We start from the raw sequence: 20,276 nt of genomic DNA, 5'->3' as shown, positions 1-20,276 counted from the left end.
GCGATAGCAGTTTCACGCGGGGACTCCAAGGCCTCCCTCCAATCATACTCATCCAGGGGTCGACGTCCCTTTCCCAGGTATCCTTTAATGGAAGTAGGGAAGAGGAACAGTGAGTGACTAGTGTTTGGTAAATACGCAACACCTTCTTATCCCCGAGGTCTCCCATGAAAACTTTCGCTTCCATGGGGCTGAACTCCGGCAGCGACTAAAAAGCCTACTAAACTAGGCGCGAGCGCGTGTCGAAACTGCAGGTATCTGAAAAATTGGGTTTTGGGCAGATGGAATTCGTCCCTAAGCTCCTGGACTGACTTGAGGGCTACACTGGTCATAACATTTTCCAGCGAAGAGATCCCTATAGAATCCCATCCGCCAAACCCCGCCAGCGAGGCCAGTGCGGGGAGCTGCCAGTTATTCCACAACAGGGTCTCTGCCGTCAATCTACCCCACCAGCCTATGCGACGCTGTGCTTGTCGCCAAATCGCAAAAACCATTTGTGTGGCACATGGCAGTCGCCTCCGCAGTCTGGCCAAGTAGAAGATCGTGTGCAGCGTGTTGTCACCCATCAGCAAGCGCTCTAGAGCGTAGGCCGGGTCTCCTCCATCTCCGTACCACCATTCATTCAGTACTAACAAATGGGAGGCCTGATAATACGACCGTACGTCCGACGTAACAAGACCACCACATTATGTGGATAGGAAGCATGTACCCTGGCGGCACCCCCAGCCCACAAGAAGCTGCCTAGGACAGAATTGACCTGCTGGAACCACTGAGGTGCGATCCAGTGCGGATGATTCTGCAGCTGATATAAAAGGCGCGGAAGTGCGACCATTTTAAAGATCTCAGACTTACCATATATAGTAAGAGGCATCCGGGACCACGTTTTCATGTCCGTCTGGACCCTCTCCCATACCGGTATCACCTTGCGCTCCCATGAGATCGCCGCGGACTCTGACAGGAACACGCCAAGATACATCATGCCCCCGGCTGCCACCTGCAAGGCCGACGCCCAAGGGCCCGCACCTGCCCCGTCACCCAGCACCCATAGGGTGGACTTGCGCGGGTTAAGATAGAGGCCCGATACTTCGCCAAATTTGCGCATGATTTCCAATACTCGGGGGCCCGATCTGTTTAAGTCCGTGAGGAAGAAGAGGACGTCGTCCGCATAGTGCGATCCTGTCAGTGAGTCCCCCATCCCACACGAAGCCCCGTAGCTGCGCATCGATGCGTACCCAAGAGGCCAGGGGCTCCATGGCCAGCGCAAATAAGTACGGGGACAGCGGGCACCCCTGACGGGTCCCCCGACCGATTGGAAACCTATCTGAAACCGCTCCGGAGACACGCACGGACGCCGTAATGTCAGTATATAGCAGTTTGAGATACGAGATAAACACCGGGGACTTCTTTTTTTGTATATTTATAGGTCTGCCACGTTTGCTACATACTACCTCATCTGTTTCATAATTTATATATTTTAGTCTAAAAAAATGTGTTTCTACCTCAAACAGTTCAGAAGTTACTAAAAGTGCAGAGTCAAGTGTTGCAGCGCAGTGAGGTGCAACCAATATCTAGATAGTGTTAAGTATAAAATGACATAAGTAATATTGTCACAAAATTTGCCTTTTCGTACTGCGTAATTAACTCAACCCTGCCGCATAATTTCTGTAGCTGTGACCATAGCTCATGCCAGCAGCTCACTTTCACTATTGACACTCCTTTTGCTAGACTGTTAAAAAGGCCACAAAGCACTGCAGGATCTCCATTGCACAAGCAACTTGCACACGATATGCAACCAGGGTTGTCCCTCTGTTAGAAGGTAGGGCTTCACACATAGGAGTACAAGCTATTGCTAAGGGATCTAGCATGAAAAATTAAGTAAAGTGGGGCGAGGTGGAGGAGTTTGAGTCACCTGTACCCCTCTGATAGGATCCTCTTTCAACCCAGAGCAGTCACATTCCCCACGATTCCCTGCTCTCCTCAGCTGAAGGTCAGTGTCTTTCTTTTAAGCCTGCATATCCTTATGGGCTGTCAGAACCAGTTTTTTCAAGAAGACTTTCAATGCGCCTTCTCAGCTCTAGATCTCCTGCTTGTTGAATCCCACTTTAGTTTTTTGTGTGTTGTCCTCAACACTGACTTCAGTTACTGGCCTAAGTGGAGGGTGGCTGCATTGAAATCCCCCATGCCCTCAGCATCTTCCTCTGTGATGCTACCAGGCTCAAAACCCCTGTCCTCAAATATTTGCATGATTCATTCCTTTGTTCTCTAGAGCAGTGAATCTCCACCCCCTTAAATAAAGCAACCTGCACTGTCTTAACTAGAGACCTCAAATGCTGGCTCCTCTCCTCAGTTTTCCTCATGGCCATTCAGCAGGCACGTTACACAAATAGGCAGTGCACTGTTCAGAGTGTCTGCTTCTACAGCTTGCAGATGCCATTCCATCATCTTTCCTGATCCCAGTAGGATGATCGCTTTCACAGGAACGGGTAGAAATCATGTCTCTGTAGAATGACAGGAAACCGTGCCCCCTTATTCTGAGCTCTGGTGCCTTATTTTCAACTCCTCACCATCATGGCTATCTCCAGGCGCTTACTTTACAAGGATGGATGCCTTGGACCATTCCCCCTACTCTAACCCATCTGTCAAATTCAATGTTCTTGGTTTATTCACAGCTTCACATATTTAAGTCATCGGTATTACCTTGTTCTCCACATCTGTCAGCTTCTGCACAAAATCAACTGTCGGGACATCTTGTAGAGTTTTCCAGCTTTCATTTGACGCTACTACAGCTCTGACTTAATCTAGCAGTTAATCTCTATAATGATCATTCTTTCCTTGATCTTATGAAATGTCTCCACTTCATCGCAAATCTGTATCTTCCTGTTGGTGCGCACTTTATTTATCCAAGTGATTAGTTTTTGTCCTGGGCTGCCTTGGTGATTTGCTCTCCATCCCTATTGAAGTAGTTGAGCAATTTAGATAATCTTGCTTCATCTTCTATCAAGCTCTGCCCTTGGCCTGCCTTATTACTGTTACAACCTCCCGAAGAATTTTCAATGTTATTGATTATACCAGAGGTAGCCTAGCCTCACTCGTGGAAATGTTCCACCTTTGATGGCAGTATTATTATTTTTTTTTATTGGACATTGCATACATTTGATATCCCATGTTGAAGCTTGAATGTGTTTGAGAGGAGTGCTTTCTGCTTACTGAGAAGTGCTAGTGGTAACACAGACCATATTATAACCCTCACAGGTGGCATTGGGGGATGGAGTCAGTTTGAAGGGTGGTTTTGCTTGGTGAGAACTTAGACATGAAGAGGGCGAATCATTTGAGGGTGTACCTCTGACACTGCAGACACTTGAGAGCCATGTTGAAAGTATATTATGGTTGGCTGTGTTGAATGCTGCTGGGTTGTTAAGGAGAATAAGCTTGACTTTGGTCCAGTGTGGTGAGCAGTTAAACTCAAATGCTCTACATGGAGGACTTTGATACTTTCACAGACAGAACCCAGAATGATAGCCTCTCTTCAGGTTATTATTTTCATAATGGATGAAGTGTTGTGTTTATCTCTGCCCTGTGTACTTTGGCTGGGAATAAGAGGCTGGATTGGGAGTAGGTGGCCAAAGGCTTGTGTTAAGATTTGACATTTTTTTTTCTTTTTTAGCAAAGGCAATTTTTTTGCATTTTTGATCGTTGCAGGGTTAAATTGTTTTAATTATGTGAGGCATTAATTAACTTTTTATTGAGATGCTTGTGGGTGGGTTGAAGAAGCCTCATTATCTGGGGATTACAGTATTTGTGAGAGGGGCCACTTGCTAATGATTGTGGGCGATCAAGCCTCCTGAGCGGAAGTGAATTCACAAATGATGGGAATGCAAGGGGGTTCTATAGTGGTTTTGGAATGTCATTGGCAAAGTTACTGGCTGAGTTTTGTCTCTAAATTAAGATATGTTGTTGTTGGATATTTGTGGGTGAGGGCCACTGTGAAAGGCAGTGGAATAGTTCCCAATTCTTGGGATGTTATTTTGAGTTGTTGGGGTTATAATGCAGGGTTGGAAGGAACCATTTGGCTTGCAGCGACAAAGATGCTAGAGCCATGTGGAATGTATAAGACTTGTTAGTCGTTTGGCAGCAACATAAGACTTCCACAATCTGTCCTTGCTGTTGCAGGAGGAGAGGTTCTCAATTCAGACACCACTTCAGTCTTTGGCTAATTTGGCCTTGGAGATAGTGTGGCGGTACAACTTAGTCAGCGGTAGTGGTTACTTTTGTGTCCATGTGGCCTGATACTTATGGTAGGCAGCAATTTCTGGGAAGGTGATCATGGAAGGGCACATTAGAGGTTAACTGAATGGAAGAGCTTGGAGAAGAAATTCAGCATAGATGTTGCTCAATTTTCTCATTACGGATATAGCGGAAGGGATAGTTAATGTTTGGTAGTTGGAGCCGAGTTCATCAATGGAAAAAGCTTTTGGTGATAGTAGATTAGAATAGTGTAGGTAGTAGTCTTGAATAACTGGATTCTGGTTGATAGAAATGGTAGTGTTGTGTCATAATTCCATAGAGAATATTTAAAGATAAAATCTGATTAATATGAATGGAGATTTAAGTACATAAAACAACATGCATTCAATAAATGCATGCTCTGTACCACCTGTGATACCAAACCACAGCACCACAGTATTCTTGATAACTTTCTGACATTACTGGGGCCTTTCCGGTCTCCAGCACTTTGTACACTGCTAATCTTAGACATGTGTTTTAAGATATTACATTAATTATGCAAGACCATTTTTGACAACCTGACCCAACATGAATCTGAGCAGCTCTCTTAACACTTTGATGGAAAAAAGTGGTAGCTATTCCGCAGTATACCAAGCTATCTTGAATATTTTTCCTTATTTCTTTTTATTTTATCAAGAGCACTGACAGTACCAAATTGGCAAGATACAGAAACAAGACTTTTCTTCACCTACAAAGATCTTCTTTTGACAATTATTGCAACAAATCATCAGCACACCACCTTTCACATGATCTAAAACCATCTGGTATTAACCTGCAAGTGTAAAGAAGATATTATTACCCCCCAATATTTCCTTTTTTCAGATATCTTCTATTTAAAGATGATAACCAATGTGTCTGTAAGTAATCTTCTGTGAACTAGGTGATGTGTCCTCTTGCTAGTTCTTACCAGGCATTGCTGTACCAAGCTCATTTAATCTACAGTTGCTTACCCTTCCTCCTTATACCAGATCCCATCACGTTCTGGCCTCTAAACGTACCGTGGCTTTTCCCCCCAAGTGAGCTACACTATCAGATGAATCTCAAAGCAACTGAGGATGGTTATACCTTGGCATCTGCTTTTGAAATAGATGGACTGGATTAAGTGGCTACTCCCTAAGCAAAGGAAAGGGTTAATAAGTATTTATGATAGTGGTCACACCTCCCCATCAGTCAAGGCTAGGGCAGAAGCTGTGAGAGCAGCAAGCGACCACAGCCCTGGAGTCAGAGGCTGACTTTTATGTTTCAGAATTTGTAAGCCAAAGCATTGCTGGGGAAACTTGGAACAATCAATAATTCCTACAACCATAGCTGAAATGCCTCGTATCCATGTACCTACAATCGACTTGATTGTACACCTCCTATAAAATGTCAGTAGTCGAAGAATGAACTGCTCAGTAGTGGTCATCTATCAGTGAAAGCTAAAATTTGATCATTTGGGTTGCTTAACCTTTTCACAATTCATTGTTACAGATTTTACCACTTACCAGATGTTTAGATGTTTAGAAACCCTGCTGCTGGTGAACCCAAAGCAAATAAAACACTAGCAAATGTAGGGTGGTATGAGAAAAAACGAAGTAAACAAAATCAGGAAGTGCATTGTGTGGATTGGATTTATTAACCGGGTAATTATGTAGTGATTGCTAGATATCAGTGCGAATTAATAATTGCGAGCATCATAATTCACTACTGAATCACTTTTGGGCAAGCCATCCATGTAAATATTAGGACATCGTTGTGATGGGTTGTGGCATGTTCATCTGAGCATTCCCTGGTTCTTATGGTAACATTACCACAGCAGCATGGATTCTGCCCTTCTTAGTTATGTATCAATCACAATACAGTGGCCTTTCTGGCTGAGGATTCACAACTTCTGCTCCTAAAGGTTGTAACTAAAAGTTTTACTTAGACAGCAACTTGGCACCAAGTTATGATTATGGTGCTTGTACATTTTTTTAAACAGACTTTTATTGGTTTTCGGGAATAAGCCATACAGACTGCCTCATGGGCAGCAAAAAGTAGTAGTTGGGAAGGTGATATGCATTGCAATGAAAACCATTAACATTCCTGCAGCCCACCCAGCAGGTTACACGCAAAGAGTCTCATCAGAGTCCTCCAGGAGTACATTACTGGATCACCACCATCTCCCCATATGGAGTCGAGCCCATAGTCCTGATCTCCTCCATGTCCGTTGCAGTCCAAAATGCAAAGTCAAATAGAACCCCCAATATCCACCCACCCCCTTGGTCCCTAATCTCCCCAATAAAGCCCCTCCGCCCCAACCACCACCCCAAGCATGCTGCAAGCCACTAGAATACTCCGGGAGTCTCCCAGCCCTCCTATACCACCCACCAGGATCCCTGCCTCGCAGATCTCAATCTAGGACAACCCGGAAACACCAGGGTAGTCCTTGCCAGGCCCTCAGCAGCCACACCCTACCCCTCCGTCAGCAAGAGCTAGTTCCTTCAAATGGCCTGCGCGCCGTCCATCTCACCAAGGGCCCCTTCTTCATCGTCAGTCGGGCGCTTAGCTAGTTCCATAAGCGCCAACCCACTCGGGCCATTTCCATTAATTTCTCACTCCCATTGCGCCTAGCCATGCACAGCCTGTAGTTCCCTTCGTCCCCGCCCACTTCTCAAGCTCCCTTTGCCAGCGCACAAGAGTAAGTCTCTGCCTTGCCTTCTAGTGGGTAGGAAGTTCTCTTTTTGCCAGGACTAACCCCAGGTCAGTGAACTTGCTGGTGGTTTTGGTCTTAGCAGTGTGCGGAAACCCAGGCAACAAGCAAACCCTTGGTGACATAGCTATCTCCCTCTCCGCCACTGTCGTCAAGGTTGTCATCACCCCTCGCCAGTAGTCCCCCCCCCCCCCCCCCCCAAGTGCGGACAGTCCCAAAACATGTGTAGGAGCTTTGCCCCCTCCAGATTACAACGGGGACAAGCAGATGACGCCCCAAAATAGTTATTGATTTTGCTGGGCGTTAAGTATGCCCTATGTAAAACGTAGAATTGGATTAGCTGAAAGTGCGCATTCCGAGAGCTCTTCCACGCCCTCTCGACAACTTCCCCACACAGTTTGTCCTCAATGGGTTCCCTCTCAAAAAAACAGGAGCATAGGGGGAAACAGAGACAGGCCGCCCCCCACTCAAATATCTCTCATACAACAATGGCCTGCTCCTGAGCAGCTCAACGGCTAAAAAGGAAGAATTTACTCTTGTGGTAGAGAGAATATCTAGCTTCTATCCACAGTTTTACACATCGTTGTAATTTTCAGTCTGGCAATATTGCCAAGATGTGTGTATGTATATCAGTGTCACCACCACGCTACATATATGTCCTCCCTTCCATACGTGAAAAAAGGGGAGGGGAGGTTGACAGTGCCTCACGGAAGCAACACCAAGGAGAGGATTGTATCAGACTGATACTCGCCTGATTCCTCACTTCTCATCATCGGCTACTGTCAACCTTAAAGAAATGGGAGAAAACAAACATAAAGAAAGTGCATATAGGTCAAACAACCGTGAGATGTTGTGAGTGCTGAGGACCCAGTGTGATATTTCCGTGCCCAATTAAGTGAAAAAACCAAAATACCACTATAAAAAGAGTAAGACTAACTGGCAACTCTTGACTTTATTCTGTGCTGTTAGCTCACTCTGATTAAAAGTCAACCGACATGTTTCATCACTTTGTCTTACAGTGATTTCTTCAGGGTTTGTTGGTGGGTCAGCGTTTAGCATGCACCTTTCAAAGTCTTCCCTTATTGTACCTGTAGTGGGTGGTGGGACACAACAGACAAACACACACAAATGTTAAAAATGTTAAAGTCTCAGCAAGCAGCACCGTGCTCGGTGCTCACTGGCACATGACAAATTTCTGCTATATAGATTTACCAGGTGGCCTTCTGTGTTGAGCCTACCCGGCCCCCATGGAAGACTGCGTCACGAGTATCGTTCCCTGTCTATGTACTGGGACGCTTTGAACCGCCAAACGGTCGGTATCTGTGGCAAAAGATGAAGGCGAGAAAGTTTAGTTGTAGTGCACCTCGCTTAGCTTATGCCCGTTAGATCACGGGCGGACGTGATTCAATCCGGTCCCTCTTTCCCTTTTAGTTCCAGCCCCTGCTCCCTCTGTCCTTTAACAGCCTGGTTACAAAACTCCTTACCGCGTAAGTGTGCTGGTGTGGTCTCGGCTCACCCCTCGTGTGCTGTAGCGGTGCCGGCCGGCTGTTTACAAAGCCCGATTCCGGGTCACGTGGACCAGCTCCAAACGGTCACATACAATCCTGAGGAAAATCTATTGGTGACAATTGATATTGAGTCACTCTACACTAGCATACCCCAGGAGGCGACGCTGGTGGCAGCAGCCCGCTCCCTGGGGGAGCTAGAATGGTTTTATGACACAGCACAGACTCTAGTTCTGCAGTGCATCGAATTAGTATTGACCCGCAACTTCTTTGCACACAAAGACCAACTGTTCCTGCAGACCTCAGGGACTTCAATGGGGGCTACTTTTGCCCCCAGCCTGGCATGTATCTATGTCGTCCAATTTGAAGCCAATCACATCTATCACGCTACCAATCTCTTCCAGGGGAACATTGTCCTCTGGAAGAGATACATAGATGACATTCTGTGCATCTGGAGAGGAACTCCTGAGACATTGGATTGCTTTCTAACATGGCTTAACACACTGGATAGATGTCTCCGGTTCACCTGGAATATAGACCGATACAAAGCCACCTATCTGGACCTGGATATCAGTGCCATAGACAACAAATTGGCAACGTCTGTACATCATAAACCCACAGACAAAAACTCGTTGTTACATTATAAATCATTCCACCCCAGGGCTTTGCGAGACAACCTTCCTGTGGGACAATTCATGAGGTACCGGAGAAATTGCACAACTACCAACAGCTACATGGAACAATCAGAGGAACTGGCTGATAAACTTATCGCCAGAGCATACCCGTGCAAAACGATAAAACAGGCCAAGAAACGAGCACTGAATACACCAAGAGAAGCTCTACTCGAGCGACAACCGAAGGTGACCGAAGACTGCATTCCAGTTATCACTACTTTTGGACCCCACTCCACCAAAATCCGCCAAATAATGAGAAAACACTGGCATATCCTTAGCACCAACTCTATGCGAATGCCACCACCCAGATTCGCCTTCAAGCGATCTTCCAGTTTAAAGGACCGGCTGGTCCATACAAGACCACAAGTTAAGCTGCCCCACTCTAATCTTCCATCTGGCCACTATCCATGCGGAGAATGTACCATCTGTCCTCTTACTGTGAAAACAAACTCCATCACCAGGACGAATGGAAGCACATGGCATTTAAACAGCTTCAGTAACTGTAACACGTGTAACGTGATATACAGACTAACCTGTCCATGTGGATTGCACTATATAGGGCTTACCACCAGAAAAATCAAGGTGAGAATTCAGGAACATCTCAGCACCCTAAAGACCGCAAAACTCTCAACCAAACTGGTACAACATTTTAACAGCCTGAAACACAAACCCAGAGACCTCCGCTGGACTGTGTTAGAGAGAGTGAAAAGTGACACACACAATATGAACAGTAGACTATTAAAGAAAGAGGCACGATGGATCTATGAAGAGTTAACAGCTGACCAAGGCCTCAATGATATTATTGAGTGGACCAAGGTCTCAATGACCTAGAGTGCCACCCTGATGAATCTACATAGGAACAAACAGCATAACACTGAGACTAGTGGACCCCCATCGAGTATGAATATTGTAAGGTGTATCACCCATAGGGGACCCTATGTAGTATTTTCACACCACCTGCTGTCAAACCAATCTTTACTACATAATAAATACTGTGGTACGGTGATAATAGGAGCATGTACCTGTATGTCAAACAATCACAAAAGCCCTTGATGTGGGATCCCTATAAAATCATCGTGTCATATCCCACTTTTTCATAATGATAGGGACCTAATGGATATGAGAGTCCCACTCTAAGATGGCAACCGCTGTATTAACGTGGCGGTATGTCATGCTGAGAGGCTAACAACACCAGCAAGTTTTTACTATTTGGCCTTTAAAAAAATGCAAAGAAGTTTTGCGTTCCACGAGTCCCTAGGGCTGGTTTCCGCTAAATTATCCAACTAGATAAATCAAGCAAAGTGTATCCCACAGGGGCGACAATAGCGCACCCTTCGAGATACTTGCCCGTTCAAAGATGGCGCCCGCTGTTTAACGTGACGTAGTACGTCACGCTGGTCCACGTGACCCGGAATCGGGCTTTGTAAACAGCCAGCCGGCACCGCTACAGCACACGAGGGGTGAGCCGAGACCACACCAGCACACTTACGCGGTAAGGAGTTTTGTAACCAGGCTGTTAAAGGACAGAGGGAGCAGGGGCTGGAACTAAAAGGGAAAGAGGGACCGGATTGAATCACGTCCGCCCGTGATCTAACGGGCATAAGCTAAGCGAGGTGCACTACAACTAAACTTTCTCGCCTTCATCTTTTGCCACAGATACCGACCGTTTGGCGGTTCAAAGCGTCCCAGTACATAGACAGGGAACGATACTCGTGACGCAGTCTTCCACGGAGGCCGGGTAGGCTCAACACAGAAGGCCACCTGGTAAATCTATATAGTAGAAATTTGTCATGTGCCAGTGAGCACCGAGCACGGTGCTGCTTGCTGAGACTTTTTAACATTTTTAACATTTGTGTGTGTTTGTCTGTTGTGTCCCACCACCCACTACAGGTACAATAAGGGAAGACTTTGAAAGGTGCATGCTAAACGCTGACCCACCAACAAACCCTGAAGAAATCACTGTAAGACAAAGTGATGAAACATGTCGGTTGACTTTTAATCAGAGTGAGCTAACAGCACAGAATAAAGTCAAGAGTTGCCAGTTAGTCTTACTCTTTTTATAGTGGTATTTTGGTTTTTTCACTTAATTGGGCACGGAAATATCACACTGGGTCCTCAGCACTCACAACACCTCACGGTTGTTTGACCTATATGCACTTTCTTTGTTTGTTTTCTCCCATTTCTTTAAGGTTGACAGTAGCCGATGATGAGAAGTGAGGAATCAGGCGAGTACCAGTCTGATACAATCCTCTCCTTGGTGTTGCTTCCGTGAGGCACTGTCAAACTCCCCTCCCCTCAATGGGTTCCCCCCAGTCCCCCTCCCTTTTGAGTTGCAACGCTGTCAGAGGTTGGTGCAAGTCTTGGGTAATCCGCCGATAGAGGCAAGTCACCGCTTTAATAGTTCCTGCTGCCAGCACTACATACTGACAGGCGAGGAATGTGTCCGGTTCCACCAGTCCTTTCCGCCATTTCTTCCTGACTTCTGCTGTCAGGGCTGCATAAAATAAGAACTCTCCTCGCGGAAGACCATGGCTCTCCATGAGATCATTGAAAGGGAGGAGGTTGCCATCCTCGTAAAGATCACCTAATGTGAGCCCCCCTGTCTCTTCCCAGGACTGCAGCTTGCTCTAGTCACCCCCATAGGGCAGCACCTCGCACATCGTTAGCGGGATCTCTGGTGGGTATGGGATCCGGATGTGTGCCCTCCTGGCCGAGCAACACTGCTCCATGCGCAAATCTGATAGTACTGGCCCACTCCTCAGCAGCACCTGCAGCAGAACACGGGACAAAAGATGCCAACTCGGATTCGCGTTTCCCAGGTCTTCCGGATGCCTGATGCGACCCGCTATCCATTTCATAAACCATTGAAGTTGCGCGGCATTATAATAGGCGTCAAGGTCCAACAACGCAAGGCCTCCCTCTATTCTAGGCCACTGCATAGTGGTCAGGGCAACCCTCCTTCTCCCAGATCCCCACAGCAACCCTGTAATTAATGCGTTAAGCTTTGCAAAGACCATACCTGGGATCCAGATGGGGAGCGTGCCAAAATAATAGAGGAACCTTGGTAAAGTGACCATCTTCACCAAAGCAACCCTACCCGCGACAGAGAGCGGAAGAGTCCCACAAAAGTCAAAACACGCTTTGTCACTGCGCAATGCTCGTCCCACATTGCCCTCCAACAAGTCATCACAGTCATAATAAATCCGGGTCCCTAGATAAGACAAACAATGGGATTCCCATGGGACGCCCCCTACACTCCGTTGGTCCAGCCCTCCCGACTTGGTGGGAAACAAACACGACTTGGCCCAGTTCACGCGGAGCCCCGCTGTTTTCCTCAAGATCTCTAACAAGCTCTTCGCTTCCCGAAGTGCTTCCCCGGAGTCTGGTAGAAACAGAAGCAGGTCCTCCGCATACAATGCTATATGCTGCACCTGTCCCTCCACCAACAGCCCGGAATAGAATCTCCCCGTCCTGGCATGAGCAGCCATGGGCTCCATTGCCAGAGCAAACAGCAAAGGGGACAATGGGCACCCCTACCTCGTCCCCCGAGCAACCTCGCAGGCAGCAGGGATTAAACCCCCTGTCCTTACCCTGGCAGTGGAAGCACTGTACAGCAGTGGAAGCACTGTACAGCAGCGTTGCCCACCGTATAAATTGTTCTCACTGGCCAAATTCCCGCAAAACATAAAGGTAGGGCCACTCCAGGCTATCAAAGGCCTTTTCAATATCGACCACAAAAATACAGGCTTCGTCTTTATCATGTGTCGGACCCCAAAATGTGCATGAGTCTGCGAACATTCATTGCAGTATTCAGAGCTGGTATAAATCCAGCCTGATCCCTGTGATCCAGCGGCGGCATATGGGGCATCAAACGACTGGCCAATACCTGACTTAAGATCTTATATTCCAGGTTCAGCATCATTATGGTGTTTGTACATGTGGCTTGAGTAGAACCTGAAGTTTTGGCATTGCTTTTACTCCAGTAGTTTGATTCACACGTTCTGTCTGGATGTGCCACCCGGGTACGCAAATGTGCCACCCGGGTACGCAAATGTGCCACCCGGTACGCAAATGTGCCACCCGGGTACACAAATGTGCCACTTGTGACCAAAAATGATGGGCCATATAATCTGAATTCACTGGCATGCCCTGGTCTCGTGGTTAGTGAACATTTAGACTTGGGGATTTGAATTTGGTTGCTTAATCGAAGCAACCTGGTACAACAATTGAGAATGTGGTGTTCGCAGATGTTTTTGATACGCTTTCATGGGCAATTCGCATACAGTGCTTTAAACTGCTGAAAAAAACTGAATTAAATTACTGCTCCAAATGCACATTCCTGCAGTACTTACCTCGTGATCTGTTTGCCCCGCCGGCAGTCTCCCGGAGTAAGAATAGTTCTAAAACTTGAATTGATTTCCAACTATATGCCAGAGATGGCTGTAAGTGCCTCAAATTGAAGGTGGAATCTTATGATATACAGATTTCTGTTTCTTTGTTAAGCAATGAGCATGTTTCATCTGATCAAGGTGAAGAAACTTCACTCTACAAAATAGGATTGCACGGAACCGTCATGCTAGTAAAACTATTTAGTTCATTGACGCTAATTGGTATTCATATTTCGACATTGTTTGAAGTGGAGTTGAAGAGTGGCAGGATTGCATGAATATTAGTAAATGTATAATAACATTGGAAAAAAAATCCTTCCCACTTGTGTATCTGAATACCGCTTTTGATTGCATGAATAGGTAAACACTATTGTTGATCATAGATTATTTGGCAATTAACCCCAACCCTGGACTGGTGTGTAATGGAAAAGTACAAGGAGCTTCAATTTTAGCTTCGTCTCATTCGTAGTTCTTAGCTTTTGTTCATTGTCTTTTTGAACTATGCTTTTTTTCTTTTCTAATCAAAGATGCTTTACATGTTTAACTTCATTTTATCCTTTATCCTGGCACAAAGTGTATCTGCCTAATTCTTTTTCGTGAATGCTAGACTCCCCGTGATCTGAAGGAATACAGTCTGGTTCTTCTAGAAATCTCGGTGCACCTGTGTAAAGTGGTACTATAGAAATTTCGTAGATATGCTAAATGTGGTCTATTCAGTGCGATCCGCCGTCGTACAAAGTGAGATTCATCACCAGATTTGTTTGCCTTTGAACTTTCCATAAGAGAAACCTGGTTTACTATCGGTTTAGATTTTTCTTTGTGACTTGCTATATTCCTAATGATAACATTTTACTGTTAACACGTTCTCTGGCGCAGGCTTTACAGTAAAGTGATTGGAAAGGCTAATCTCATTACTAAGCAAAGGAGCTTACTAATTGTGTACATGGGGTACCTCTTCGAAATGCATAACATTTCTTCCGGTCTCCTTTTACTGGACATTTAACAGACGTGCCAATATCTTTCTGTATTCAGCTTTAAAAAAAAAAAAAGATTAGTTTTGATTTCTGACCAAATTCAGTCAGTCGTGTTCTGCAAAGAGCATTAGTGTTCAACTGTGTCTTCTCCTGTGTTCAGTACCTCGTAGTCCTTCAGATCTCCATCCTAGAACTGGCTGAGTTTTTTTTTTTTTGCAACCATTCTGACTGTTATAGTTCCCACCAAGGAGGAAGGGGAAGACGGGCTTGATTTGGGGAGATTAGTAACAAAACGCTTAATATTTTTTTTCAACAGTGTTTATTTTTCCTGTGTTCATTTTGAAAATCAGGCCTGAAGTTACCAGAATGCTGAGAGCAGGACTTCCGAAGTGGGATATCCTCATCTATGTGTGCACTTCTAATTATTTTTCAGCCACAGTTTCTATATTTTCTTCACCTTATTGCTTGCTTGTTTTCTCTGGATTCTTCTGCTCTTTATATTGCAACCTGATCCTCGTATGTAGATCTACAAATGATTTTGGATGCAACCAGAAAGGCAAACCAAGTTTTTAGTAGTTTATTTGAGAGACGGAAACATGGACACTACGTTGCTAAGCCAAAACCGGTCCTATCACCATCTCGGCTTCGACAACGGCATGGAGAAGTAAGTTTGAGAGCAACTTAACATGAAAACAAGGAGATAACTCGTCCATCCCTTTGTTGTTCTGTTATCCCCAGAAAAGAGTTTTGAGTTACAGGTCATGGTTAACATGATCCTTTAGGTGAATCCGGGAGGGTGTGGGGTGGGGAAGGGTTCCTCTTCAACAGGACTGGGGTCTTGACATCACAGGTTGGCTGTTCCAGCGCATTGACTGTGGTCATAGGGGCAGTAACAGTGGTTCCTCTAGCCCAGCAGCACAAACCCCTCCGAGTGCCCAGCCTGCCACTGCAGACTCTGTGCTGGCAATTTCAAATATGAGCTCAATGCATTGGAGCAGTAGCACAGCTACCCTGCTCCTTCACCTGGGGCATGTCATGTTCATAGGATACAAGGCAGAGAATACACAAGTAAATTCGAAGCCTGCAATGTGTTTGATTTGATTTGAAGCAGGTGTGGTCGGTCTCAGGGAAAAGGAAGTTGGGGAAGGGTGACGAAACAAAAGAACTTATGGGTCTAGTGGTTCACTTCGGAACCGAGTGACCGGTTTTTCCATACATGCAGCAATTCTCCACAAGAAATCTCCCTACCTCCCCTTCCCCCAAACCCCCCGTCAACAAGTTGGTTGATTACTTGTCCCAGGTGTATAGTGCCATCTCAGATTTTTTTGGGGGTCAGAATGGTTACAACATAACATGAAATTTAGTCTGTCGCTTCACCAGTAGCAGGTCATAATGGGCCAACTCAGCTACACTCTGTGTGATTCCAGTGGGGCGAGTCTTCTAAAAAAAATTATTGCAAGGGCCATACCAGGTCTCCAGGCAAAATACCACCACACAAATATTTTCCAAGGAAGTTGGAGAGGACCTCTGTATCTGAATTCAGTTCCACAGTTTATGTATTTTACTGTTAAGCATGTTCTGAGGATAAAAACATAGTGGCTGATGACCTATCCTGTTTTAAGTTTACCATAAGTGACCAAGGGGATGACACCAATCTCGAGGGAGTTGGGGAAACTTGGCGTCCCGCTACCCCAGAACTGTTCTCGGCAGCACTGATCTGGGACCACGTGTGCTTATGAAGTGAGTAGTGTGCTTATGATGGGTCGTTTCACTCTAGGAACAGGGAAACCAGTTTAGAGCATTTGGGGCTCCAAAGTTTCTGTAAATGTAGAGATCATGCTTCAAGGAAGTCGCTCCAGGTAAAAGGCTGTTGTCTGCGGTTGTATTGTTACCTGCCACAGAGGAGTGAAGATTTTCTTGGTTGGAAAAGCCATGAAAGGTTGGGAGTGTCTCTCCCATTGTATACGCTACTAGGGAAGGTTGATTGACATTTCTGGATTCTGAGATATCCTTGAACTCATTGTTAACCATATGTTTCCGTACAAGACTTGGCTTTTTAGTCTTCTCTTGTATTCAGGACCTGATGCTACAGTTTGAGCTGGACAGTTACTATTGGAGCAGGTTCAAGGCTTATTTGCATATGGCGCTGGGTCTAATTTGAGATGGCATTATTGGAAAAAATACATTCGTTAGAGTGTTTCCCTGAGCAATTGCCAGTGGTTAAACTATATACACCCATCCCTCAGGAAGAAGATCCCCCAAATAGGGATCCACTCCTTGGACACCAGGGAGTAGGTTTGGAGGGAGAGCACACCCCCGGCAATGGGCTAGCTTTGCCCCAATTATTCCCTCCGGGTTAGAGGAAGCCGGCTGGATACCAGGAATCATTTTTTATTAAATAGAATGAGGCTTGGTCCATCTGGACATCAGGTCCTGCTCTTAAAGCCTCAACAGTTTTTCTGCTTCTTTGGGGACTAAAGCATCCCTATCCCTTTCCCTATAACAAGAAATATAAAGTTAATTTCAATACTTAAAGGTAGTATATTTCTAATGGGCCCAACATAGAGGGGTAAAAGCCAACTTTGTTTCACTTGCCATGCAGAATGGCTGCACTTTCAGGCCTGGCTTGGCTGCCACCTGTGGAAACCTACCCAACCCAGGCATTTCTGAAAACTAGACACCCTAGGAAGTCCAGGTTGGTGTGCTTCGCATGGATCCCACAACGTTTTCTTATGCAGAATGCCCTGCAAACTTCAAACTTGGTCTAAAACAGTACTTTTTTCTTGCATTTCTGTGATTCAATTTTCCAGAATTGGTAGGGTTCCACAGACCTCCTATCAGCCAACATTCACCCACTTATCCTGCTGAAAACGCTATCCCAATTGTGTAGCCTGGCCTAATGCCTGCGATCAGACAAGGGTAAATGGGAGTCCCATGTTCAAGCTGGTAGTTGCATTGACTTGTGATAGACGTAGTGCCCTCAGTTCATAATATAGACCTAGTTGTATGTGACAGTGTCTTCACTTTTACTGTTGCTCTTATGCATTTGCCTGCCCTTTCAGCTAAGTTAATGCATTATTAGTAAAGTAAAATACAGAAAACACCAAGTGTCATCCTTCACTGAAAGGAGGGATTGCTAAGTAAATGGATTTCAAATCTTCATCTGGGAGATGCCGTGCGTACTCTTTCTATGAGGATAAATAGTGTTGTGTGCAGACATCATGGGTTAGCGTTTGAATTATCATCCTATTACAGCACCTGTTATGTTATATTTGTCATGCCCTTCTTTTCCATGGCAGGTGGTATTCAAGATATTTTGAAGTAAGGTTGAGACTGGAGGCTATAGATCCAGTGGAATAGCATACACTGACCCTGGTTGAAAAAAAAATGTGTGCCCCCCCCCCCCCCTCCGGATTCATAGTAATATGCAGCTATAATTGGGTTTCAGTGGCTGTTCAATATATGAAATAAACTGAACTAAGATACAACATTACAGTGAGAAACTTGACCTTCGGAAGCCCAAACATTTTTTTCCCGCCTCACCCCCCCATGGCACCTAAGGACGTGGCCAGACCATAGACTATTTTGGTCTGCTTTCAAGATTTCAGAGTACGGGAGGAGATCCTTAAAATAGCCTTCCAGCTCAAATCTGTAAAAGTGGGGGACGACTCTTCATTAAGGAAGGCCTTTTTAGACATAGCATATGAAACCTTCAGGAAATGTTGGGAACTGTAACTTTTGTCAGAGATGCTCAAAGCTAACGTTGCCCATACACATTTGTTGCACCATGCTAAATTAAAGCTTTTGTGGGGCAGGAGGTTCCATATGCTTACCAATCCTGTTGATTTAGCGGGTTTTCTGTCTCAAATAGGGGGGACCTCTAAGATGGGATTTGGATATGCTTTAGGCCGCCATCGGTGCAGGAAGAAACATACCACATGTTAACTGATTTATTTAGTGCCCTGCATCTAGGGGCTAATGGGGTGGGTAGGTGTGGAGATGCACAGGTTGGGAGGTGAAGGAGTGGGGAATGGTGAAGGAAAGGTGGGGGAAGGTGGATGTTTGGTGTTAAGGGGAGTCACTGAATGTGAAAAAAATATGCTTGGGAACAGTAGCAAAGTATGGTCGATAACTGTAAAGAGGTCAAATCGAGAAATTGGTCTTCAGTGTGATACAATATACACATATAGATGTAAGGGAAATGCAATTGATTTCACAATAGTTTGTCATAATGTAAATGGGCTAAATAATAGATGTAAAGAGGGATGCTGTCAGTTTTGAGTTTGTTGTAGTATGATTCCTCTGTTATTCTTGTACAAGAGACTATTTTATTCAGGGGAAGGAAGGCAACAAACTCCGCTATCCTTGGGTTAGCCAGTGATTTTTTTCCATCTGCAGAATCAGGCCAAGGATAGATAGCGGTGGTGATTAGTTGAAAAGCTCAGGTTAGCTGTCATCCCCCATATCAGATTAACGGGGTGTTTGAGTTATAGCCCCTTTAGTAGTCTCCAATGTGAGATACTATATTGCTTGTTTCTATGGTCCCATTTTCGATAATATTGAGGCTCTCAGTTATTGTTATTAGAGCTGTGCAATCTTCTTGGGATGCCTATACTAGTCGATGATTTTTAAGTATCTCCCCATACCAGGGTTAGATTTGTCAAACACAAATTGCAGGCAGCATAAGAAGAATACTGAAAGGATTTCTAAATAATCTTTGTTGGCTGGGGTGGAAAACATATGCCGCAAGTTAAATCCAAAAGCCAGAGTGTATTCTTGTTACTCCAAGAAATAGTGGTCCGCTTCACGGATAGAATTATTCATAACCTTCTTAGCTATTCCAAAATGGTACTCCCGACATCATGCTGGGGGTTTCTCGGATCACTCGGAGATTGTTTTAAAATTCCCCCGATTACATTTAAGAGTAACCTGGAGATGAGTTATGGATAAATTGCTTGGCCAGCAATCTTATGTTCAGTCCCTGTTCACACAGATCGAGCATTTATTTTCTCTATATAAATGCCCATACAGGAGAAGGTTCTATAGTTTCAAAGGCATTTAGGGCCACAACTATGGGATATATGATTTACATCTCTGCCTTTCAAAGGAAGAAATATAAACGCAGGACTGCTTACAGAAAACAGCCAATGAGGTGTATTGTAAAGCCCTGGCCGAGCAGTCTCCTTGCTCACTGTGTATATGGCAGTAAAAGAAGGAAGTTCTGAAGGATTTCTTTCAGGGAAAGGAATTCCTAATACCCGGGCCAGCAACTTTAAAGAAGGAGGGGGAATGTGTAATTTCCTGGCCTGGATGGCCAAGGAAAAAATTAACCGAAACCTGATAACTGGTATAAAAGAACCCATTATGGAACAAATAGAAAGGGACAATGGAAAGATTGGGCAAATATGTTTGGACTACTAGGACTCTCTAAGGGAAATTGGAACATGGGACCCAGTCCTGGTGGAACAATTTTTATTGGAAGTGCACCTCCAAGAGCTGAGTAGCAAAGCTGCTGCCCTTTTAACACATCCAATCAGCCTCTGCAAAGGTAAAAAGGATTTTAAAAGAGCTGACTGGGACCTAAAGCCCTAAGGTAAGATGTATTTAAATGTGAAGCAGTTTTTTTTTAAATTTTTTTTAGAAAGAAAGCAGGTACAGAGGTGAGAAATATCTTCTTAAATTCAGCAATAGTTAGCGGCCGCCCACAAAATGCCGAAAAATAACTGAAAACATAGGGTATACAAATCTCATTTTATGTGGAGCTTGAACATAAGGATGTACCG

General features: G+C 45.0%; 1 protein-coding gene across 1 annotated transcript in view; it reads left to right on the top strand.

Moving 5' to 3' along the window:
• The window catches only part of TDRD7 (tudor domain containing 7), a 1,355,384-nt gene that overhangs the window by 51,012 nt on the left and 1,284,096 nt on the right, over positions 1-20,276 (top strand). The gene's annotated exons all lie outside the window — the stretch shown is intronic.

The sequence above is a fragment of the Lissotriton vulgaris genome, chromosome 3_1 (assembly GCF_964263255.1).
Source record: "Lissotriton vulgaris chromosome 3_1, aLisVul1.2, whole genome shotgun sequence".
Classification (NCBI taxonomy): Eukaryota; Metazoa; Chordata; class Amphibia; order Caudata; family Salamandridae; genus Lissotriton; species Lissotriton vulgaris.
This window is presented reverse-complemented; position numbering and strand designations above follow the sequence as displayed.